Genomic DNA, 25,124 nt, shown 5'->3' with positions numbered 1-25,124 from the left:
AATTTTTGGTTCCCTTTGGGGAGCATTTGCAAGATGTTTGGGTAGAGGCTGAAACCAGTTTCAATGGACCTCTTACTTCCAGAGCTGTGTTGACCTCAGTCTCCAGGAAGAGTTGTGGACACGATTTGTTGATAGATGACTTGAGGAGCGGATGGAAGGGTTTGTGCCGTTATTTGGATGTTGATGCTTTGAGGGAGCCTGGTGCCTCGGTGTGGCTAAATCCTGCTATCAAGATAGATGGGAGGGTGATTTTTTGGGCAGATTGGTTTCTGGGTGGGGTGAGGTGGGTTGGTGACCTGTTTACAAATGGTCGTTGGATGGACGCAAGGGAATTGCAGCAACAATATGGTAATGAAAACTTTAGAGCTTCTGACTTTGTAAAGCTCAAAACAGCAATTGGTGTTGTGGATTTGGAGAAGAAAATTGTGTTGGAGTTGTTTGCAAGGGATTTGGTGGGATCGGGTGGAGGTCTGGCCAGTCGCCTGCATAAAGTGTTTGTGTCGTGTTTTCAAGGGAATGATTCTTTAAGAGAGGAGTGGGGCAGGAGAATCGGATTGGATATCACGGAGGGCGTGTGGCAAAACATGTGTATGAACGTGAAGTTGTGCTCGCTGGGACTCACAGGAAGATCGAGACAGATTAAAATTCTGAATCGCATTTATTGGACGCCTGAGAGAATTCATAAAAGAGTGATGTCGGAGAATACAGATTGTTGGAGGTGTTCATGTGAAATTGATACACTGGAACATCTACTATGGGATTGTAGGCTGGTGAGGCTTTCTGGGGTGAGATTGGTCGTATATGTGATGCAGTGATTCACCCGGTCTTGAATTTTAGTATGATCATATTGGGGAGTGATGAGTCTTTAGATGATCTCTCTCGGAGTGAGTAGAAGTGGTTGTTCAGAGGGGCAATGACTAGTAAAAGAATTATCTTAAGGAACTGGAAGAATGCTTTGACACTGAATGTTGAGATGTGGCTGTCTGAGATGCATGAATTGGCAAATATGGAGAGAGTGATGTATAAGAGACTTGGTAAAATGGCTTTGTTTGAAAAAATATTTGCTAGATTTTTGCAGCTGTTCTAACATTGTGGTTGTTGGGTGGGGGGTGATTCAGAGATTTCCTTGATTTATTGGGGGTATGCGGTGTTGTATATCTCACTCTGTACATTGAACTGTGGAAAATGCTGTGCTTTTCTTGGATTGTTTGTCATGTTTTATTTGTTGTACATTGATTGTCTTGGGTTTTTGTTGTAGATGTTTAGTAAATAAAGTTTAAAAAAAACACTCTCAAAGAAGAGCGTAAAGAGTAAAAAAGCAGGGCAAAATCGCCTTATGCTTTAATTTACCTGTCAGCTAGGAGAGAAATAAAACACTGCCAGCAAATATGGCTTGTAGGTAGAGGTTTTTAAGGGATACTAATGGAACCACCTGTTCAGTAGCCAGTGTAATGTGAGGCATATTCCTTTGGAATCCACGTGTTATACACCTGCATGAAAATCTCACGCAGGCGTGAAATGAAGTGCTCTACTGAGATGGAGGAGGAAAGCAAAGCGTGGGTGCTATTTCTGCTTCGCTGCCCCCCTGCAACTCAGGATGGCTGCACAATGAGCTGGAGTGGAAAATAAAAGCATAAAGGCAAGTTTACACGTTCATGTTCCTCACCACTCAGTTTACAATTACCCCTTGTATGTTTGCTGTGCAGTTGGTGCATATTGTTGTGGAGACAACCGTGGAGGCGGCACTCTACATATGTGTCACATGGAAGGTGTCACACATGCAGGGCAGATGCCCAGGTTCTTTTGGGAGGAGGCATGGGCCATCCCAAGGATCCACCATGCAACTTCCACAAAGAGTGTTGTAGAAGGCTGCATCCCCGCCTTGTGAGAGGCTAGCCTTTGCCCAAATAGAGCCAGGTGCATGCATGAAAACACTGACAGAATGCAAAAGTTACATTGTCAGTGTCACACAGCTCCAAACCTCCATATATACCTTTTTAAAGTGGTACAAACAATCATATCCTTAACATACTGGCAGTCTTCTTACCTTGTGCAAATGATCATTACATAGTGAAAGCAAAATGAACTCTAGAGCTGGGCAATCTAGTTTAGGGGATGCTCCAACTACCCACAATTATTTCTCTTTCTCTCGCTTTGTATCTCTCTGTTTGCTCTTTCCCTTTCTCTATTTCTCTCTGACTCTCTCCCTATCTCTATTTCTCTACCTGGTGATGGGTTGGGGGATATAATGGAGGTAAAGTGGGTATACCATTGTGCCTATAATTTCGCAGTACTGAGGTTCAGAAAGGATGGATTGAGCAACGGATGATCGTTGCCAGTCAGCCAACATCAGTGTTCAGTTATTTTATTGTAATAACCCAATATTTCAACTAACTGTAAAATAACATTGTGATACTATTTCTGAACTGAAATATTTTCCTTCAACCAAGAAAAACCCCAATATATTTAAATTAATTCATGGGAAATAGTTATGTGGATCAGGACTATCTTTTTGAATTTTAGATTTTTATTTTCAAAGAAAAACCTCAGTTCTCATCAACGTTGACTGTTTGGAGACCTTTAAATGTGGTGACTGGTACACAAGTGACCAATGTGTACAGTTTATTGGGAGAATCTTCATCCTCATTACGTTTACTTGACAAACGCACACGCATACAATATGGAACATTCCTGACCCCTTTAGCCCAAACTGCTTTGTTTCATCTGGTGTCAATGCGAATATCTGGAGTCCACATCTCTTTAACAGCAAATTTCCGGATTGCCTTCAGGGCACGAGGTGCACGTCTCTTGAAGCCTACTTCATGGATTCGCTTGTGGACATTGATGGTGTATTCCCTACTTACCACCTCGTTGATGGCAGACCTGCCTTTCTTCTTCTTCTCACCCCCTTTCTTTGCAGGAGCCATCTTGCTAGGGAGCCAATGACGGAAAAAGCACTATCTTGTAGAATCACCAATTGTGATTGTGGCATGTATTGAATTATCACAACTCCATGAAGTGTGGAACAATGAACAGTTTTGGTATCTTCTTGATTTTTGCAAAATCTCATCAAGAAAAGCATGAAGTCAAAAAATAAATAGTTGGGGAAACTAAGTAGAGATCATTGCTTTGCCACCCTGAACCACAGTCAATGAAAAATGTTATCAAGCCAAGGGAATCCGATGAAGTCATACCAGGTTTTTCAGTTTTTAAAACCTGCACAATCAGTTTGAAAATTCTATAGAATACTTGTGTTTGGGATTTGTTTTCCTCAGCAGAAAAATATGCCATAGGTTTCGTATTCCCATATAAACATTTACTTGAGGTTTTCATAGCAGACTAGGTGAACACTTTTCATTCCAGTTTTGAAACTATTTTTCTGATAAAGAAATCTGCTAATTATATATAGAACATTTATCTGCAAAACATGTGAACATAATTTGCTTGTATGTTTAACTTATTGGAAACAAAATAAATCAACAATAATTTGAGATTTTCTCAGCCAACCAAGTGAACAATGTTTATTTGCGTGTACCTCTTGTGTTGATAATACATCTGCAAAACCTCTTCTGCTAGAGGCATTCTCAGCAATGTAAATGAACCATATTTACATACGTTTTGAGCTAATTTATTGACAATACATCTTGGAAATTAATTTTTTCTTCGATTTTATGTTATCAATTTTACTCACCATTAAAACGGAATACTTTAAACAATGTAGCATTTACCTGATTGTAAACATTATTAATTCATCCCTATTATTACAACATAATTTAAATTTCACACAAACCTACTTTTCCTGCTCACTGTTCAATGTTCAACATATAACACCAATCTGGCTCGAGAGCAGCGGAGCTCTTTTGTAATTGTAGAGCCTGCCACTGTGCTATGGAAAGGTTGTAGATGTATCCAAAAGGGCAAAATCACACACTGCATAAGCTGCAATTGTTATTTACCCCATACCATTTCTATGGATTTTCACCATTAAAAAACACATAATATTTGTGTACATACAGGTTTTTAGGCAGTGTTACTTTTGCATTACAAGTGCTCTTATCATGCTCAAGTGAAAATAAGGTGTCAAAGAACAGTTTATAATTTTCCATGCCATGTCATTGTTTTTTTTAATTTGTATATAGTACTTGCACCAAAGAACTAGTCCAGGGCTACTCCCAGTGTTGTTCTTTCCTTTCTTTCACGCTTTATAACCATTCACTTCTTGGCTTCTTTGTTTGTTACTGCCAAGAAAAGGGGTGTTCAATTTGAATCTGTGGTTCTCCCATGTATACTTTGGAGGAACTGGTGGCTGGGTTGATAAAGGCTCAACATAAAACGGTTCATCCACTGGTGCCAATCTGAGGGCACCTTTCATCCATCAATATCACAGTAAGTGTTCTTTCCATTTATCTCTTTAGAGTATTCTATCCATCAATGGTGAGCCAAACAAAATTGTTGTTGGATCCTCAAAGTATTGTTTTCTATACTGCGCAACTCTTATTAGTGCCCCTGTATTCAGACCATTCACCCGGAGGATCTGCCAGAAGGTGCAGTGTACTACCAAATGGCTCTGGGCAAGGCCCTGTCACAAATCCTGACAGTACTCAGCTACCTTCACCAATTAAAATAAGCTGATGGAAGCGGTGCAGCTAGGATTGAGCTTGTTTCTTGTTTCCTTGCTTTCTTTGCTATTTTCTTTCTTTCTGACAAAAAGAAGGGGAGAGAAAGACATAAAGGACAGATAAGCCTTTCCTGGGCTCTGGGTCAGAGTTTAGGTCTGCCGTGTTAGCTGGTCTGACCTCTGTGATCCAATAGTCGAGTGATTAGAAGCTTTTCTATATATGATATGAAATAGTCCCTTCAAGAATAAATCAGTACAAAATAAGAGCAGTGATATATATATATATATATATATATGTGTTATTTTATATTTTCCAACAGTTGCACCTGCTCTAACTTACCACCAACCAAATATAGTCAATGCGATCTCTCCCAAAGTGTCCCAACAACCTCAAATGTAAGTCCACTATCTAACAGCATATTGTACTCTCTTACACTTAATCTTACCAATAACTTATCACATTTGACAACCATATCTCCTCCAACTCATCCCAATTGTTTTCCTTTTGGTTATTCTATTGTCTAGTTTCTCTTTCCTGTAACCTCCTCCAGAAACCTCCCTTCCTTTCTACAGATTAAGGCCTGTTGACACCCTGGCTGGGTGATAAGACCAGACACCATAGGACCACTACAGTAGTGATGGGTGCAGTATAAACATGTAATAACATAACATACCACGCCATTGATGTAAAAATGTACTTTGGACAAAACCAGGACAGGAAATCGCAATTTTGCAAAAATCTAAAGAAAGTTGGACACAGAAAGTAAAGTCCTTCTATTTTAGTTAATTTTACTCTAAAGTGTAAATAAAAATACATATTTCTTAATTTGAACTTACTAATGCATACAACTTAGAGACACCTAGTGAATAAATAGTGTGCCACCCCTACAACATATTTTACGGAAGGCATACCTGCTAAATAATGTTCCCGTGTCTGTTTTTATGTGTTCTGGAATGTAAATTCTGTACCCTGTAATGCCTAATACATGGTATTAGTCAATCAATCAGTACATGTTTACAAAGCCATGGTGAGCCAAGAACCACATAAACAGTGTCTGATGGCTATTGTAACATTGCAACAAACACAATACCCTGCAAATGGATGTGACTTGTCAATTTCCAAAAAGAGATGAACACCCACTACGCCAAATATCAGTATTCAGAACAGGCTTTCTTTCTTCTCCAACAATTTGCACTGTATTATAAAATAAAGTTCAAAACAAGTTACCCTGAATTGCATTTTATTGTCATTTTGAACTTTGTCAGAATGCCAGTATGAATAAATATGGGAATTGAAGTATGTGGGTTGTGCAGCACAGTGGCAGAATCAAAAGGTGTATTAAGGGCTCTGAATAACTAGGTCTGCAGGTCGATCACGCCGAAATATGTTAACCAGTTTCTCCTTCATCAATAACTTACTATTCTTACAAATGTTGTATTATACATTCTTAAATAACGAATTACACACAGTACAACCAAAAACGATGCTTCAGTAAATAGACATTGGGAAAGATTTACATTTTTTTTCAATGGGTCTGATCACTCCGTCCTTTTAACTGCAGGCTGCCCAATAGAAGGACTTATGAATCCCGAATCCACAATACAATTCTGTCTTAAGATACGTCATTCTTTTGTAAATAATTTAAAACGTCCTATTTTCACCATGATGCAGAGGATACAAATGTCTACATGAAACTCAAATACACACTCATGAATTGATTCCATTATCAGAGAAAAAATAATACATCTCTGAAAAATCAGAAAATTACATTAACCAAAATTGCATGCACAATATTTTTGCTGACCACGTATGGATATAAAAACAGGCTAACATTCATCTCAAGACCTGACTTGCATACGGTGATTAGTTCCTTGCAAAGTCAACTTTCTATAGATCACAGCAATTCAACCTCACCACAGACTATAATTGAAGCAGCACAATAGAAAAACAGTATCTATTGCAACATCCTCAAAATCCCTATAATTCAAAAATTATTATATATTATGTTATATCATCAAACAATAACCCACTGTGTATGACTTATTATGTTTGACAAGTAGCACCACATTAACACGTAAATGCAACAATATGTTGCATACATTCTGCTGAAAATACATCTTCAAAAATGTATCAAAAGTAGAAAGTGTACCTTTACCAAGGGGATACTTCTGATAAACAGGCAAATCATAAATAATGCATTCCCATATGGTTTATAAAGGGGGCTATCGAAAAGCACACAAAGAAGCATGTCTAAGGTCAAGTATTTCAAGATGCTCAACCTAACAAAATGGAGGTCTGAACATTGATAAAGGATTTAAAACACACTATGGCCAACTTTAAGCCTCAGAGTATGAAGGCAACCACATTGATAATACAAGAGGACAACATGGCAGTAGTACTTCCCACCAACATGTGTTGGGCTTTATGTATAAAAACCCTGATTGTGGAGGACATAAGACACCAAACATGGCAACATTGGTGTATACATCCAAGCTAACAATAGGCATTATGCTATTTTAAAAGTTGTAATGTATTTGTGAATGTGCTGCTTTGTATGGAAGTCACTATAAGGTATGGTTGAACATCGGGCAGACTGGCATACAATAAACAGTGCACCAATTTAACTTTGGCAATATGTCTGAATTGGTTCCATCAGAACGTATGGACTTGCCTCTGACTTAATGTCTTAGTTTCCATGCACTGGTGTGGTATGCCATTTTCAGACTGGAATGAGTATTGCAATCACTGCAGGTAGTTGCACGGCAGTGGTTGCCTGGGTGATGGAGACAAGCATTGTATCTGTATGAACTGGAGGGTGGTTGAAACAATGGAACTTTAAACATACTGTATCTATGTACAGTGGAATAATTTTGCTAAAAATGAAGGGGGGGGCATGGCATCCAGATGAAAGGGGCCCCTGCCAAATGGGTGCCCAAAAGGTTGGGGAATATAAACATCCTTGCCCCCCCCGCCCCCTTAAAATGATGCCTGTGGCTACGTATCACCTTAGACAGTGTTTGGAACGTGTCAAGCAACACACGCTACATTCTAATGAGGGTGCTTTGGAATATCACATGTTGGGGTTGTTCTATAATACCACAGATGTTTTAAGACTTTGTGCATTTTAGTGCTTTGCCACATCTTTGTGATCACCATCTGATGAAAAAGTTTATGGGACTTCAAAAGCTAATACATTTTACCACCTAAGCATAATATTTTCAGTTATCCCAAAAAATGATAGTGATTTTAAAACCGGACTAACATGAGCTGAAATGTTCAGAGTGCTTAATGCCTAAGTCTTATGCCAGGACCCATCGTTTGTGGCTCAGTCAATTATGTGACTTGCAAATGTGGAAATGTTGTTTTAGAACTGACCAAATATGCCTGTCCTTATGCTAATACCACAGAGAGGATAGTGGCACAGCAAGAATATGGAAACTGTGTAGTTGTATTTAGTTGTATATAGTTATGTGCAGTCTCTGGTATTTATGTGGCTGCTAGTTGAAGCAATAGATGTTTGTATTACCTATAAAAGCACTGTATACATTAAGGGATAAAAGGCTGAATGCTATTCAAATATGTTATACAGATATAGAAACCATTATCTTTACTGAGGAAAGCTTGGAAACACAGAATATTTCCATAACCTGCTGCCAAAACAATCTCCTAGTTGCCATTGCTCTGTTTGCTATATCAGAGAGGAGTACTTTTCAAAATAACCTTTAGGAATAGAATACATCTATAAAATGGTGTGGTTGTATGCAATTATATGTATGGATTAATGATTATGTTTGGTATCTGATTAAGTATTATGTCCATATCTGCCAATGTTAGCAATATGGCTGTTGAGAAGTTGTCCTTTAAGCTCATATTGAGATATGTTTTAATGTGTTTCAATGTGATGTTTTCTTTGAGACTGAGCACTGTTTTGATAGTGAGAGAAATCATGTTTGATGGGCATGGATTATATTTATAATATTTTACAATATTAAAATGATTTTAAAAAGCATGTAGTGTGTTGTGAATCTGCAGGTATTGTAGGCTTAGCTGGTGAGTCATTTAAGATAATAACAGTGTGTTGATTGTTTTACTCTTGGAAAGTCGCCTCTTGTCATATCGGTTTGGTAGAATAAATCAGATTTACCACCATCATGTATTCATGCATATTTTACTTGTTTCTTTAGTGTTTGTATTTGTATTTGTATTTTATTTATTTGTATTGCGCAGCCTGCCCACGGGCATCAGGGCGCATGTTTAGAAAGGTGGTTACAAGAAAGTGTTACAACAGGTAGTTAGAGGTTACACTTATGTATACATAAACATATATAAATTATGTACAACATTTACAAGGATAGTATGCAGATGCATTATATAAAAGGTAGCCGGAAGGTGCAGCATGCAGCCAGTGTTACATAGGATTGGCCGCCATAGCGTCTTGCTCATGGAGCCAGTGTTTTGTTTTCCTTTTGAAGGATTGGAGGGAAGGGACATTCCTAAGTTCGTTGGGTAGGGAATTCCAGAGTTTCGCCGCAAGGACTGGGAAGCTCGAGCCTCTGGCAGTTTGAAGCTTGAAACTGGGGATAATAAGTGTGTGCGCTTGTGCAGATCTTAACGGTCTGGAGGCTGTGTGTTGGCTGAAGCGTGCTGATAGGTATGGCGGTGCAGCGTTATTCTGTGCTTTGTGACTAAGAACAAGTGTTTTCAGGGCGATACGCCGTGCAATGGGGAGCCAATGTATGTTGCGTCTGGTGGAAGAGATGTTGGCGTGCCTGGGTATGTTTAGGGCCACCCTGATAGCGTTATTCTGTGTTACCTGTTGTTTATCAATGTTTCTTTGGCTCGTACCAAGGTAAAGGGCGTTGCAGTAGTCAATTTTTGATAAGATGAGGGTTCTGGCGAGAATAAGGCAGTTGTTCATTGTTAAGAAGGGACGGCAAGCTGTGATCAGTTTACACGTGTACGCGGATGCTGAGACTACTGAGTTGGTTTGTCTGTTGAGTGATAGGGTGGAATCTAGGTAAATACAGAGGGTTTTGGTGACATTAGTAACCTTGATAATGTTGCCATCAATGTTGAAGGCCTCATATTTACGGTCGAGTTTTGAGAGTTTGGGCTGAGATCCTAGGATGAGTAGCTCAGTTTTCTCGTCGTTTAGGCAAAGCCCGTGGTGGGCCATCCACGCTTGGATGGCAGTGTAGACGGCATTAAGCGCTTTGGTGTCCGTTACATAATCCCCAGTGATAGGGATGAGTATCTGGGTGTCGTCTGCATAATTTGTGTAGGTGACACCCAGATAGTCAAGAATATCGAAGAGTGGTTTCGTAAATACATTATAGAGCGTGGGTGATACGCATGAGCCTTGAGGGACTCCACAGGGGACGTGAGCTGGGTCCGCGGGGGCGAGTGGTGAGAAGACCCTCATGGACCTGTTTGCAAGAAATGAGCTGATCCAGGAGGTGGCTGCATCAGAGAAGTGGGCGGCAATTTTGAGGTGCTGGCAAAGGATTTGGTGATCAACCAAGTCGAAGGCCGCAGAGAGATCCAGTAGGAGTAGGAGCGCTTGTTTACCCTTGTCTTTCATGTCCTCAATTTGGGTTTTTAGATCTATCAGAGCTGTCTCAGTGCCGTGTCTCGGGCGGAAGCCCGATTGTCTGAGGCCTAGTAGGTTGTTGGTATCGAGGTAATCTTGAATTTGTAGATACGCAGCGTGGTCCAAGATTTTGAGGAGGTAGGGTACCGTGGTGATGGGCCTATAGTTAGAGGGATTGCTAGGGTCTAGGTTAGGTTTTTTGATCAAGGGGATTACCCAAGCATCCTTTAGGTTGTTAGGTACTATGCCAGATTTGAAGGAGGAGTTGATGAAGGCGGTGATGAAAGGGGCAACGTCGTGTGCTGCTTCCTTTACGATAGGAGCTGGGCAGGCGTCACCTTGGCAATTGGTTGGTTTTAACTTCATAATGATATTTTCCACTTCCTTAATGGTGAGGGGTGAGAAGCTGAAAGGTTGGAAGGAGTGTTTAGGCGATGGGATATTGTAGGATTGGGGATTACCTGTTGAGTCAAGGAGGTGGGTTTTTTTGGCATTGATTTTAGCTTGGAGTGTAGTGATTTTGTTTAGTAGTGCTTTTTGTATGTTAGCGCACCATTCAACATTGGGGGTACACTTGTCGAGAGGAGCAACTGGGGACTCTAATTCCTTGAGAATTTTAAAGAGTTCTTTAGTGTTGGATTGTGCTTGTATGATCCTGTTGTTGTACAGTTCTTTTTTAGCCGCTAGTATGGCTACCTTGTACGAGTGGGTGATGGATAGGAGGTTAATTTTGTTTACTGGTGAGGGGGAATATCTCCAGAGAGACTCCGCTTTACGTTTATCTTTGCGCAGTTCTCGAAGGTGTGGGGTGAACCATGAGTTAAGGTGGTTGAGCGGTTTTTCTTTGCGTTGTTTGATAGGGGCAATGGAATCAAGTGCTTTTAACATCGCTCGGTTGTAAGTGTCCACAAGGACAGTGGGGTCGGTGCAGGTGGAGGAGACCGAGTTCAATAAAGGGAGGATGAGTGGGAGTAATTTCTCAATAGTGATGTCCTTCTTGTTGCGAGTGAGGGTAGGTGGTGCGGTGCAATGTTTGTCTATGGGTTGGCAGGAGGAGTTGATAGAGAATGTTATTTTATGATGGTTGGACCATGCACATGGTGACACTGAGATTATGTTTAATGCGCAATTCAAGTCTGAAACCCAGTCTAGTGTGCGTCCCTTGATATGAGTCGGTTCATTGACATGTTGGGTGAGGCCAAAGTCAGAGAGGACACTTGCTAGGTCGCAGACTTTGGAATCGTTTGGATCCATGTAGCCCAAATTGAGGTCACCAAGTATGATGATTTGGGACTTAGGCTTGATGCTAGCTGCTAAAATGGCAGAGATGTCCTCTACGAATGTGGAAATGGGACCAGGTGGCCGGTAGATGAGGTGCACTGAAGTGGTATGGTTGGGTGAGATTGGGAGTTTAATTGAGAGTAGTTCGGCGGAGGGCAACTGGTGGGTGTTCACAGCTCTCAGATTAAGAGAGTTCTTGAATATGAATGCTAATCCTCCCCCCTTTGTTTGGTTAGTGTCCCTGTCACACCTAATGATGGAGTAGTTGTCGGGGATGACAAGGGTCAAGGCAGGACCTGAAGCCGCGTGTAACCAGGTTTCTGTGATAGTCAGAAAATCAAGGTTTTTGGTCACAATGAAGTCTGCGATGTCTAGCGCGTGAGCGGGGACAGAGCGGGCGTTGATGAGCGCACCTTTGAGCGCACCTTTGAGTTAAGCTTGGGTTTTAGGGGTGTTGGCTGGGGGGGCCTCTGCCGTTGAAGGGGCTGCTAGGGTACAGGTATTATTCTTGATGGAATTGAACGGATTGTCCCTATTGTCTGTGTTCACGTGATAGGACCAGTGGTGACATCTGGTTGCTAGTTTTAGGTTACAAACTGAGGTGACGCATGGTTTGCCACGTAGCCTTGGGGTTAAACAGCTAGATAGGCCTGGCGATGAGGGTTCGTCTGCTGTGGGTGTAGGCTTATTGGTATCAGACAGGAATGATGTGATGCAGTGCCGTGGTGTAGAATGTGTTCTTGAGGAGTAGTGTAGGCGAGAGCCAAGCCTCGCATTTCTGATGGGTGTATGGCACGGTTGGATAGGGATGGGTTTGGAGGCGAAGTGTCGTAGCCACAGGGCTGGCTCATTGAGATATGGGTTTGGAGCTGTCGTATTGTAGGATAAGGGTGAGCGCAGTAGGGTGGTGGAAGTGGTGGTCGCCAGATTATGTTGAATACCCATAGTGGGACCAGGTTGCGCGGTGGTTAAGGCCAAGATGGTGTGCAGGGTGGTGTACAGTAAATGAAGGGCAGAATGTGGCCGTGGCAGAAAACCCGGCTTATATGAGATGGTGTCTGGTAATGAGCATTGTGGGTAAGTGGTCGGGGTGCAATGCATTGTTGACAATAGTGAGGCACAATGTACCATAAGGCACAATTACAATAGGGTCAGAAAGCGACTATAAGGCACAACACAATTGCAATAAGGTCTGTAAGCGACCATAAGGCACAACACAATCACAATAAGGTCTGTAAGCGACCATAAGGCACAACACAATCACAATAAGGTCTGTAAGCGACCATAAGGCACCACACAATTGCAATAAGGTCTGTAAGCGACCATAAGGCACAACACAATTACAATAAGTTCTGAAAGCGACTCGTTGTGAGGGTCAAGGTTAGGTTTCAGCACATGGTAGTTAGTATGGTTAACTGGTGCCATTAACTTCCCTTGCTTCGCTAGGATATCTGGCTAGAGAAGGATGGTGTAGATAGCAGGTGGCAAAAAATACATGTACAATCTGGGTAAACCTAATCTCAGTGCGCTAGTAATGCAAAGGGCTAGTGTGCAGCTGGGTGGAACATTGTATCAGCAATAGCATGGTGGTGTAAATAGGTAATACAGAGTTGGTACAAGTATTTACTAAGCAGACTAAGTGCGCAGATAAACGGTAGAGACAATAGAGTGGCCGAGATCAATATAGAACAGCATAGGTTTAGTGGTCTATGCACTGTTTATTGTTATGGTCTGCAGCTTTGTGCGTTAGTTTTGTGTACAGCACTTTGGAAGGTGAGCTTACCTGGGGCTGCGTGGAGGGCAGAGTACTGGGCCCCAGGCTCCTTAGGAGACTGGATATAAAGGTGCATGGTTGTGACGGATCATCGCTGGTGCCTCGTCGGTAAATGCAGGATTTAACGGATGCCCTAGACAGTTATATGGTTGTAGTCAGAGGGTTCAGATGTTGTTCAAGAAGGGTCTAGTGAGGGGCAGCGTCTCTGGGCCAGGCTCAGAATGCTCGGAACAGGAGCAGGAACAGGCCTTTGTGTGGCCTTCGTGTGCGTCGCCGTCGGATCCGCCTGCCGGCGGGAAATTCTATTCGAATGCAAGGCTTAGCCTCGTTTTCGCGCCGCGAAGCGCCCGGCATGCGGGGGTCAGGCAGGGCGAAGAGACAAGGACAGGCAGGTCTTGCAGTGAGCCTCGAATGATGCCGCACAGCCAGCAGCTGCGATCGTGGCCTCTGTGATGAGGAAGGGGCTCCTGCCCTCTTCCCTTGGTGCAGGGGACGGAATGAGGGTCCAGGGCGCAGGCACAGGCCTTTGTGTGGCCTTCATGTGCGTCGCCGTCGGATCCGCCTGCCGGTGGGAAATTCTATTCAAATGCGAGGCTTAGCCTCGTTTTCGCGCCGCGAAGCGCCCGGCATGCGGGTGTCAGGCAGTGCAAAGAGACAAGGACAGGCAGGCCTTGCAGTGTGCCTCGAATGATGCCGCACAGCCAGCAGCTGCGATCGTGGCCTCTGTGATGAGGAAGGGGCTCCTGCCCTCTTCCCTTGGTGCAGGGGACGGAAGGAGGGTCCAGGGCGCAGGAACAGGCCTTTGTGTGGCCTTCGTGTGCGTCGCCGTCGGATCCGCCTGCCGGCGGGAAATTCTATTCAAATGCGAGGCTTAGCCTCGTTTTTGCGCCGCGAAGCGCCCGGCATGCGGGGGTCAGGCAGGGCGAAGAGACAAGGACAGGCAGGCTTTGCAGTGTGTCTCGAATGATGCCGCACAGCCAGCAGCTGCGATTGTGGCCTCTGTGATGAGGAAGGGGCTCCTGCCCTCTTCCCTTGGTGCAGGGGACGGAATGTCCATTGACAAGTTGTTCCATTGTTTATTGATCATTATGAATGGTGATTATCGGACACAGTATTCCACTAGTTGTCGTTCGACTAATCTGCCATTTTGAGGATGATAGACATCCGGAGTTTCTGTACCTGCAGTATTTCTTTCACTTCAGCCATTATTTTCGACATAAACACACTTACCCAATCTGTTAAGATCTCCCTCGGAAATCACACCCAAGATAGAAAGGGAATGAGATACTTTAAAATCTGCTTTGCAGTGTTATTTCTAAAGGCAAATGCTTCAAGATGCTAGGTTGCATATTCACCTATGACTAGTATATATTTGTTCCCTTGCGAGAAAAGCTCAAGCGGACCAACAATGTCCATTCCGATTTGGGAAAAAGGTATTTCCAAAATCGCAAGAAGCTGGAGGGGGCTGGTGAAACCATTGGGTTGGCAGTTTTTTGACATATGGAGCCAGTATTCAAACAGTTTTTCACATCGGCATGGATTCCCAGCCAGTAAAACCTTGCGATTACTTGACCCTGAGTTGTGTTACGTGCTGATGAGTGGAGGTTACGTGTGAGTGGGCTAGTTCTAGGACTACCACCCGGTGGCTCCGAAGTATTGCTAACTGGGTTCTTGACAGATCATCAATGGTGGTGGCACCCTGATATAAAAAAAATGTTTTAAGAAAAAAGAAAGGACCACCTTGAGCCCTTGGATTATCAGGAATTACTTTAGAAAAGGCTTCAGTTAGGATTGGGTTATTATGCTGAGCAAAACCTCTAGAATAAGCTCAGTTTCTTCCACCAGTGGATGCTTTCTTTTTCCTGGGTGGATTTGTTTGCCTCTCCCAGATTTAAGCTTCCCGGGCTCCAGTGAGGCCATCCCCTAGTCAATCCTATCATTTTAGATGGAAATGAAGGTCCTTCCTGGCATAGATGTATAGTCCTTTGTTTATTTCTCTTGAGGATAATGTATTCCTTGCTCTATCATCTTTGTTTCAATGTGGTTGGCTGCCAACCACTGCACTCACTGCATTGTTTGTGTACTTTTTTTTCTTTCCGGTAAGAGTAGTTTGCTGGGGTTCATTATTAGTGATACTGCAGTAACAAATAGTAACTGGTTTGGAGTGACTTTGTTGGGTCTCGGGTGTTCTGGGTGACACCTCAGGAAGGGGCCTAGGGAGTTCCTTAATGGAATGGGGATCCTAGTCCCTAAGAGGGGAGTCTCTCCCAGTGAGGTCCTGCTTACCACTGCCACTAGGGGGAATGTTGCATAGTGGGCTCACAACCCGAGCTTCACAGGGAAGGGCTCCCCTCTGGGGAGAAATGAGGAGATCCCATGAATGGCCAAAATACAGACTGCCTGATTCTGGGCACCAAAAGGAAGAAGAAGAGAAGAAGAAAAAAAGAAGATTAAGGGGGAAGAAGTAGTAGAAGAAGTGAGAAAAGGATAAGGATGAAGAGAAGGAGTAAGAGGAAGAAGAGGAGGAGTAAGAGCAAGAGGAACAAGAGAAGGTAGAAGAGGAGTAATAGAAATAGAAACATGAGAAGGAAGAAGAGGTGGACTAAGAGCAAGAGGAACAGTAGAAGGCATAAGTTGAAAGGTAAGAGCAAGAGCAATAGAAGTAGGTGGAGGAGGAGGGGGAACAGGAGGGAGAAGAGGAGGAGGAGTAATAGGAGGAGGAGGAAAGGCAGGAGGAGGTAAAGGAGCAGGAAGATGAGGATGGGGATAAGGAGGAAGGCAACATGGCAGATGAAGCGGAAGAGGATCAGGAAGGAAGTGGATGAGAGAGAGGGAGATGCAAAGGCAGAGGCAATGGCAGAAGAAGAAGATACACATGTTCAATGGTGTTCAGGTTCTGAATTAACTAACATTTTCAATATGAACAATGTTTTCAACCACTAAATCTAATTTTGTTATGGAAAAAGATGATTGTCAAACACATTATAACGTCTATTTTAATGTGCCAATGACATCTTATTTTCACATCAAGAATGAATTGGAACTGGTTTGTATAGTCTTCCTAAATATTTGGTAGAACTTTCCTATTTTCAAAGCAACAGGCAATCCTAATATTTCCCATACTCACTTGTAAAAAGGCTCTCTTCGTCTGGGTTTAAAACAATGTCCCTCTAATCAAGGGAATCTGATACCTGAGTTTTCCAATCCCATCTGCTGTTGCATCAAAGTCTTGGATATGCACCCTTAGTTGTTTACAATTTTGGGGGCCATGTCAGGCACTATAGAAAATGAGACAGAGCAATCCAAATGGAGTGAATGATGGATATGAAGGAATACTTTATTAATCCCAACAACATTGTTTCAGATCATGTTTGCAAAAGTTATATCAATTTGTCCAGAGTTATGTTTGCGATACATTGGATTCTGCCTTGCAGGAGTTCATGGATGAGTAAGGGTAAAAAAAGCCACTCATCCCTCACACTAGTATAAACCACAACACAACATAAAAGTAAAACAGATACAATCAAGAGATCTACCTCATTCGCCTTCTGTGGAAACTCAGGCTGAGGGAAAGCTATGCTTCAAGAGGGGTGTGAAGGTGAACCAGTAGAGAACCAAACAACACAGTATCACAATCCAAAATAAAGGGAATGTCCAATCAAGGTTCTATAAAAATATAAACACTTTAATAAAACACACCATCTGCAGGTAGAACAACAAGAGATTAGTATGCAAAAACCCACCCCAAAAGGAAAGAACAGAGACAATTAAATAGACTGGAGAAAGTAACACTCTGATCATAGTTCCAGGAGTGGTAGGTAACGTGCTACCATAAAAAGGATATTGGGTGTAAAACAGGAGCAATCAGACTTAATCAGTCTCTAGGGCCAAGTAAACTGTGGGGTGGTTCAGTGTCACAGTAACTGGATTCAATTCTTGGTGGGCTGATGCATCAGACCCTGTGTTGAATGATGATGCAAGCTTATCAGGCTCAATCAGGCAAGTACGATCATGGAGGCCCTGGCAGCAAGTTTTGAGTGGGGTGAAAAGCAGTCCCAAGAATGCTTCACGCTTTGCCAGGCTGAATTTGGCTTTAGCTGCTGTAAGAGGTTGGTGAGTGACACTCCAATGGTTCGAGTCAGCGGGCGACAGTCAGTGAAGTGGTGATCTACGGTGTACTGAGGTGCAATCAATGAGCCAGTAAATATCAGGATAGCAGGGCCAAGCCGTGAGTGTAACCCCCGGTTAGAGATGCTGAGTGACTCAGAAATTCAGTTTGAGTTCCGGCATTGAGCAGGCGCTTCGGGCCTAGAAGGTGACATGCTTCCCTAGGTCACAATGAAGTGTCGAGCTGGTTTAGATGCAGAGCAATAGTTTGGCAAGTTGGTGGAGCACAGACACCAGCACCAGTGCCTCCCTCTTGTTCAGGATGCAGGGAAAATGGAGGGACCAGTTCATTCCAAGAGAACAGAGAGGTTTGAGTGGTTGGCCCTCCGGTTGATGTGAGGCATTTGCAAAGGACTCGAGGTAAGGATACTCCAGTTCAAAGTCTGCTCACTTGGTACAGAAGCTCTGTTGCAGAATGTTAGGTCCTCGTCCACAGAACCGGTCCCACCTGATGTTCACTGGGAGTGGTTAGTGGACAGATCTTCCTTCTGTCTTGGATGGCTCCTTCTTCACCTCCCACAAAGGTCTTTGGTCAGGGCAACTGCCCCAAAGGACGTCCAGGTGAGAATGTTCAGAATGTCTATTCGGCTTAACGGGTCCCATTCCTTTAAAGGCTCAAGTCCTCAGGTGATAGGTCAAAATCTCACCTGATTTAGGGTACCAATCCCTGCTACTCATTGGAGTGGACTTTGCACTTTTGATCTCTCCCAGAGTGCCTTACTCCAGAAGAAGTGGAGTAGACAGGAAAGGGTCAGAGAGACAGTGATAAACCAGATGGTGGAAGGCTTCTTCCAGTGTCAAGGGCACTCCTGCCTATCTTACTCCTGCCCTTCCTTCCTACTGTCAACATAGGCCTTTGGATATGCAGCACCCTAGTGTGAGGTCACTCCTCCTGAATGGGTGTACTCCTGCTGTGCAGCTGTCTCTGGAGGAGGGGTTTACCGACCATCCCAAAGAGAATCAATGAAAGGCGGGTTCCTTTTCATTTCTGTCCAGCATTGTGGCAGTATCAGCAGTTTGACCCAATGCACATTCCTTTCCACAGCAGAGCTGACTCACAAGAGTTGACACATGTGCAATATCAATTGGGTTGTGGCGGCAATGATCATAGTTATCGCCATTCACAATGCAGAGGAAGTGTGCATTGGCTGGAGCAGTTCCTAGTGGCTATCACTGGGAAATTCAACTCCCCTTATCTTTTTATTCTAAATCTGGGAATGAAAAGCCAGTGCATGTTCAGAATGCAGTTAGGTCTCGCAAGCGCATTATTTTGAAAACGCTGGCCCTTATCCTTCAATGTCTCTTGAATGCCGCCTCAAGATACCTCGCGTAAACGTTCACAAAAGCAAACTCGGCGAGACCTACCTGCATTCTGAACATGCACTGCCTTTTCATTCCCAAAGTTAGAATAAAAAGATTGGGGGATTTGAGCTTCCTAGTGATAGCCACTTGGAACTGCACCAGCCTCCTGCCTGCTTTAAGACACGTGCAGTACTCTCATCTCAATTAAACTGTTACATGTTCATGAACTACCCAATTGTCTTCTTATGCTGTTGTAACTTGTGTAAACAGCTCCTTGATGCCTACATGTTTAGTTTGCACTACAAATGAAAAAAAATAAAACATTTAAATAAATAAATATTCCTAAACTCAGGCATAGTTTATTCTTAGAGATGACCCTGCCATGAGTAGTGGGCACTCATGATCATCTTAGTTTGGGCACAGGGGGAATATCTTAAATGTTGTCCCTGTGCTGCAGTGACTTTGCTGTCGCCGCAGCAGTTGAGTGGGCATCTCGTGACCTTTGAACCTACTCTATGCCTCGAGCAAGGCAGGTGCTGCGGATAAGGCTACTGATGCAGCAGAGCACAAGTGCACTATGCTTTTGGTGTAGAGTTGTGATAAAGGGGGATATGATTAGCATATTGCCCCATTGGAGAAGGAATCACCCACATCGTTATATGTACTACTGAAAATCAATGAAGCCAGGACTTTGCACCCTTGCCTGATAGCAATTCCTCACATTGTTACTGCAACAAGAAATTAGTCTAAAATATATCCATTGTGGAGCGTGGAACTGTATGTCAGAGCATAATGCACTGTGCCCATCTAGACACAATATCACTTTGTGCTCAACTCACAGGGACTTTGCATGTCATGGGAGAGTGTGTTTCACATGGTCTGCCTTTGTTCTTGCACATACAATCATTGCCTATATGGTGTAAGGCCAGACACATAGCTCGCGTTGTCAAAATATATAATTATTCAACATTTAGGCCATTTAACTGAACAAAAAGCACAGATAACAGGTCTACATTTAAAGGTTAAGACTGGGGAGGTCAATTCTTCAATGATGTATATGGCCAATCCTGCTGCCAAAGACAATAGTTTGGACTTTGAATGTGTGCGTGGTCTGGGAGAAACATGGCTAGGCGCAGAGCTTGCATTGCAGAATATGGAAACGGACGGAATACATTTGTCTTTGCAATTTAAGGATTTAAAAGAACCGGTTTCTTGCAATTAGTAATTGTTAAATGAGGTAGTGAAGGCAATGCTTTTCCATAGCAAAGCTATTAAAGGTCTTTCATAAGTAGACATGTGTGGTGGTTCATCGGCTCAATGCATGGATTTTTGCATAGTGGTTTATAAAAGAGAACATCATTCACAGTGACTCATTACGTCCCCACAACCTCCCTCGGGGGATTCATTTCCTTCATCGCTCATTGAAGAGTTATAGACTGGATTTATAGTGCACTTGCTCCGGCAATGCATCACGACACTAATTGTGAATAGCAATGTAATGCATAGCAGAGAACGTATTGCTCTCGTTTCACGGGGATCTGAACAGACAGGAATAGCATCTTCGGTGTATAAAACTTGTTTAATCATTTCTGAGCAGAGTGCCCTGGGGGACTGCGTGCGGACGAGAAACACGACTCTTCCACCGCCAAGCGAAAGGGAAAGCATCGCCTACTACATCATGTAGAGCGGGTGTAGGAAGGGCTTTGCTCACCGGAATGCAGCTCCCAGAGGACATTGCAGGGTAGTCAAGAGGCGGCTCGACAAGAAGTTCCAGACAGCCGCTACAGCTGAGGCTGCCCTGTTAAAAGATGCCACTGTACTGCCTGTAACGCTATGAACAAGCTCTGCTTTTAGGGGGTGGCCATGGCCAGAATGGACTGTCTCTGTTCACCATGAGTGCACATTTGAAGAATCATAATTAAAATATTTTGTTTTTCGGAACTCTTTTTTTTTTTAATTCAACAAGACGAATCAAACTTTAGTTGACCTGGTAACGAAACAACAGTGCAAATATAAGTGACACCAAGTGAAAATACAATTGACACTGATTTGTTGACACTCGAAAATACAGTTTTCAGATGTCCTAATTCACTCCTCACCAGGGTTTTAAGTGGGGTAAGAAATTGAGGGGGGGCTCATTTGGGGGTGTGGCTTGTGGGGGAAGTGGCCTAAAAAGTATGCAAATTGTAAGATATAATGTTATATATTTTTATGCGTACCTTACTATGGTTTGTGTACTATGCAAGCCATCTTTTCTAAACATAGAAATATGTAACATATTTCTCTGTTTAGAAAAGATGGCTTGCAAAGAACCCAAACCATAGTAAGTTACGCACACATATATATAACATGTATATATATTTGTGTAAATACCTTACGGTTTGCCTAGTTTTCAGGCCATCTTTTTAAACATTTCGGGTTTATAAAAGATGGCTTTGAAAGAACACAATGCAAGCCATCTTTTATAAAGCTTTGACTACGGCCAAAATTGTCCGTCGGGAAAGCTTTATAAAAGATGGTTTGAATTGTGTACTTTTCAAGCCATCTTTTATAAACCTAGAAATATTTCGAGGAATCCCCTGGTTCGCCAAGGGTTAAAGACGCCTCGACGACCCGGGGAAACAAAGGGACAGTAACTGCCTCTGGTGACCCCTCACGTGAGGGGTCAGCAGAGGCAGTTACTATGACTGACAGAAGTGGCAGCCAGGCACAGCATCGCTGTGGTTGGCTGCCACTTCTGCCAGCACTTCCCGTTGCGGCTGCAGTCGTGACGGGATAATGCATACCGCCAATCTTGCCGTGGGACCGGGGGCCCTGGCAGGGCCCGGCTCAGCCCCACCTTTTGGAGACTGCCCGGCCCACACAAAGCACTGCTCCTCACACTTGCTCTATGCTTCCAAGTGTTGTTCCGTTTCTCCCTGCTACCCCTGGGATCTTATAAACTGTACAATGCCAAGGGGTCTTCCCTTTATTGTGTCAACTAGGTCAAGGGGGCAATTGTACATGTCCTCATAAAGAGCACAGAGGGCTTGCGTGCATTTGCACGTACGTGAGAGCGACCTCACCTGTGTTATCTTGATTTGTTTTGGCATTGATCATAAATATAAAACGGTATTTGGTGCAGGGCCATGTTCCCGTGACATATTTTCCCCATTGTCAAACGAATAGTAAATGCTGCCGGTCAAGTTTCTCAGTTGCACAGTTTAAAGGATTTGCACAGAATCTGCCTTCATGTTGGGGGCCCAAAAGCATGTGGGTTCCATAAGAATGTCTCTCAGGAGGTGCTCTGGTATCTCTGAGGCTGAGCTAGGGTGACCAAAAACGGGACAGGCCATAAACATAGAAGTGGGACTAATAAACACAAATACAAATAGCATGGTAGTCCTACTTCGATGTCGCTGGCTTGCTGCGGGGGTGAAGGGTGGAGCTGCTCACAGGCCCACTCCTCTCATAGGAGGAGAGCGGCCGGGGAAATGAAGGAGGGAAATGGTGGCGGTAAAAGAATGCATGCCCCCATTCATGAGCAGGAAGAATCGCACCAGGCCTGACTTCAGGATTTCAATATCGAGTTTATAAAATTAAAAAACTATTGGGACCCCAGGATGGAGTGAGATTTACCTGGACTGTCCAGGAAAACTGGGCTGAGCGCACTGGGGTGGCAGATCCGGTAATTAGAATCTTTGCAACTACTCCACCTAACGTATGAATAATCATGTGGTGAGTAAATTACATGCATACACGTTTATTTATGGTTTTAGGCAAATTATCCCCCTCTCAGTTTGCGTACCTTTTCTTGAAATGCACACCACATTAATGCAACGTTTGCAGCTCAGATAATAGACAAACACACAACAGCAAAACTGTCCTCGTTTGCAATTTACAAAGTGGAGCATCTCGCCTGGGTACACACTTTTCATAATTTCTGATCATGCTTGACCTCACCTCTTTCGTTTAACAAAGCCCATTAATCAAGCAAGATCCCAGAGGCGGCTAATGATGCTTCACCTTTCTAATGGAAGCCGGGAGTCAAGGGCGGCGCCGGCTGATCCGCATCTCTTGCACTGTGAGCTTCACAGCGAGGGGGCTTGCCTGGGCGGGGGGCTGCAGCTCAACTCGCAGTAGCATAACTATGATACAAGATCAGTTCAAATGGGCTATCGGTGCTTGTTTCCAGTTTTATTCTTCAGAGTATTATTATTGATTTACTGTTATTACATCAATGTTGCACATGTAACATTAACCTCTTGTCTGTCCAGTAGTGAATGTCCATTACATTATCTTTTCTCATGGGATATTGAACTATATTTTCAGTTGTTTAAATACAATTTATTATTATTATTATTATTATTATTATTATTATTATTATTATTATTATTATTATTATTATTATAAAGCAAACCGGTTCACACTAGCCTATTGCCAGTAGAGTAGTGATCATGAAATGCCTGGCCGCCTGTCCAAGATAGCCAGTGTTTGGAGCCCTCAATCTGCTAAGCTCAGGAACTCATTAAAAGAGGCCATTCTTCACTCACGCAAGCTTGAGGACTTGACCAATGTCCCAGCAGTAATCACATGGAGGTGATGGGAGTAATGTTGCAGTGGGTCTTCCCATGAGAAATCAGAACATGCATGCTAGAACTGACATGTACTTTCCGATATTTTGGTGGTCGGAATGTGAATGTAAGTGCACATGAGCCTTATCTTGAAACAGTCAGCACTCCAAGCAGACCTACTGGAAACCCATGTCTCAATTTTCTTCTTTTTATTATTAATTTTTTTGTTTGCAGTTGTGGCTGAGGATTTCTTTTAGTATTTTATTTTTTTTATTTTTTATGGGGCGTTGTCCATTTGCCTATGCTCATTAAATTATTGATGTGCATGCCATCATTACCATTGATTTCAATAGAGGATGTTGTTACAAAACTCATCGGTGGTTCTTTTTCATTCATTGCAAGGTTTCATGTGGTTTCTATCGTGCTTTTATGTGTTTGCATTGCTTTATGTGAGCTCCCCAGAATACACACGTGCATTCCAAGGTTCAATTACATGTATTTGAATACAAGGGTATACAGCAGAAAGCCTTTCCTGAATGTGTTTTAGGGATGTTATGTTAATTTACACTGTGCACTGCTGCCATATGCATGGTCTCCAGGTGCTCACGTGGCTCTGTAAGAAAGTGGGTGGAGGTGGCCAGTGAGGGAAGAGGGATAGGATAGAGGTAATGCTTTTCTGTTGAGGCTTGCAGAACCGGGAGAAACTGGCTTCTGTGCATGTCAGCTTTCTGAGTGTGCTTTGTTGTGTGCACTGGGCTTGTTATGCCCAGAGGGATATCGTCAAGTGTTTGGGTTATTTGCTTTTTTGTGGCTGTAGGTTCTTGTGGCAGGTGTGTAGCTTGTGTCTTTTTGTGTGTAGTATGGCTGACCCTTTTGGTACGTGTGTAGTACATGGGAAGTATGCTGGAGAGGAGAAATAAGCAGGGAGTGGTTAGTAGGTTTGGCTCAGGCAGTATGGTTGTTTTATTTTCCGTACCATGATCCATAAAAAAAAAGAGTCCATAGGCGCACCTCTTTGAGAATAAACACAGTTAAATGACCTATTTTTTGGGAAGGTACCCACTCGAGAGTCTGCAGCCACACTTTAGCTAACTGTACCTTTCACAGAAGAGAAATACCCATTTGCATATCAGTCTTTATCCTGCCCACATGGGCAGTCCAGCACCGAAATGCTAGGACAATTCTCTTCTAAACAAGAGTACCAACAGCAACCCTAGACATGTGTTTCAGACTTGTTGTGCCTCATCGGTGAGGTGGAGCTGTACCTCTCTGAGCACAGTGAGCAAGGGGTCCACATCTGGATGATCCTAGGAAACGTAGGGTGACTAAACTATGTCCCTTAAACAATCAAAAAATAGTCCATATGCACCCCTCTTTGAGAACAAACAATCAAAAAATATTCCATATCTATCAATACTGTTCCATGTTTGCCTTGAGTCTGGGGAATGATTTGTGAGGAAGCCTGTTTTTATGCTTGTCTCAGTGAATTGAATAGACAGGTTTTCAGTCAATATTCTGAAGGATAAGTGATCTTCCGACATTCTTATTACCTTTGGTACTCAGTTCCATAGATCAGAGTCTTTTCTTTTCAGGGACATATGTGTGGTCCAGGTGTCTGTGCGGGTTTGAGCAGTTTCATACATTTGTTTTGACAGGAACAATCAAACACATTTTCCATCCACATTGTCTCTGCTGCTTATAAAACTGCAATCCTTCCTATTGCTACTTTTGTTTCCAGATAAACTTGAGGCTTTTTATTCTACTACCATTTGTAAAACATGATCTTTCCTTCTGTCCCTGAATATAAATGAGACACATTAATTTCCAGGGTACCAGTG

The 25,124-nt window shown here is 43.0% G+C and overlaps 1 protein-coding gene and 1 pseudogene across 1 annotated transcript in view; both read right to left on the bottom strand.

The window, feature by feature from the left end:
- The window catches only part of GALNTL6 (polypeptide N-acetylgalactosaminyltransferase like 6), a 2,999,321-nt gene that overhangs the window by 860,203 nt on the left and 2,113,994 nt on the right, over positions 1-25,124 (bottom strand). The window lies entirely within an intron of this gene.
- On the bottom strand, positions 2,510-2,948 carry LOC138515568 (large ribosomal subunit protein eL31-like; annotated as a pseudogene).

This window comes from Ambystoma mexicanum, chromosome 6q, assembly GCF_040938575.1.
Source record: "Ambystoma mexicanum isolate Mex_15411 chromosome 6q, UKY_AmexF1_1, whole genome shotgun sequence".
Classification (NCBI taxonomy): Eukaryota; Metazoa; Chordata; class Amphibia; order Caudata; family Ambystomatidae; genus Ambystoma; species Ambystoma mexicanum.
The sequence above is the reverse complement of the archived record's forward strand: the minus strand, read 5'-3'. Positions and strand labels throughout refer to the sequence as shown.